We start from the raw sequence: 1,083 nt of genomic DNA on the forward strand, positions 1-1,083 counted from the left end.
GCAGGAGTAGGCCATTCTGCCCTTCAAGCCAGCACCACCATTCATTATGATCATGGCTGAACATCCTCAATCTGTATTCCTTTCCTGCCTTATCCCCATAACCCTTGATTCCATTATCCTTAAGAGCTCTATCCAACTCTTTATTGAAATAACACCTCCTGCTGTCTCGGGTTCTTCATTCCGTTGACTTCAAATCTTCACAGAATTCAACAGACCTTGTTACATATTCATTTCCTCATTTTTGTTCAGATCACTGTGTGCATAGTGTGACAGTGGGAGTGCACTTGCCCCACAACCAAGGGGTCAGACCATCATCTTGGAACCGTACTGTGTTATTTCTCATTTCACCAACACCAGGGAGAAATATCTGCTGCTCTGCATAATTTATGCAATTCAATTATTGATAAGGTCATAGCCTACCACGTTTCTGTGGCGAGGTGGCCGAGAGGTTAAGGCGATGGACTGCTAATCCATTGTACTCTGCATGCGTGGGTTCGAATCCCACTCTCGTCGCTGTCATCAATGGTGCTGTTTTCAGATGATTGAAACTGGGACTACAATTGTCAGTTGACATGATTACAAAATTTCAAAGAATAGTTTGTGACTTCTAAATAAACTGCTTTGAAATGGAGGTTGCTTTGGGATAATGAAAAGAAACGCGATTTTCTTTTTCAAGTCAGTGCTGTGAACGTTTTTTCGTGTGAAAGACATCCAGGAAAATCAAAAAACGAGAGCTGCGAAGTGCATGTTTATGCAAAGGGATTCTTAATGAATGTTTTATCAGATGAAATATGAAGGACGTTGAGTAGAAGTAATGCATCCTGGTGAGAAGAGCACAGCGAGACAGCACAAAATATTGGAGATATTTCAAAAGGGGCAGGGCGTGGGTTTAGGGGCACTGAGAACTGGCTGTATATGCACAGTGGAGAATTGCCAATGTGGGTGCCGTGCATGGGCACGGAAAGACTTACAGATTGGTCTCGCCCTCGCCCCTTGCTCTCGCCATTGATGAATGCTGGAAATAAGGCACAGATAAACACAAGATGTGGGAAACAAGCTCTCTCGTTATGCACACACTGGATG

The 1,083-nt window shown here is 43.6% G+C and overlaps 1 non-coding gene across 1 annotated transcript; it reads left to right on the top strand.

The window, feature by feature from the left end:
• Positions 1-431: 431 nt before the first annotated feature.
• trnas-gcu (transfer RNA serine (anticodon GCU)) lies at positions 432-513 on the top strand. The gene has a single exon. It is a non-coding gene; the product is annotated as a tRNA-Ser (tRNA).
• The last annotated feature ends 570 nt before the right edge of the window (positions 514-1,083 follow it).

This window comes from Chiloscyllium punctatum, chromosome 52, assembly GCF_047496795.1.
Source record: "Chiloscyllium punctatum isolate Juve2018m chromosome 52, sChiPun1.3, whole genome shotgun sequence".
Taxonomy (NCBI): Eukaryota; Metazoa; Chordata; class Chondrichthyes; order Orectolobiformes; family Hemiscylliidae; genus Chiloscyllium; species Chiloscyllium punctatum.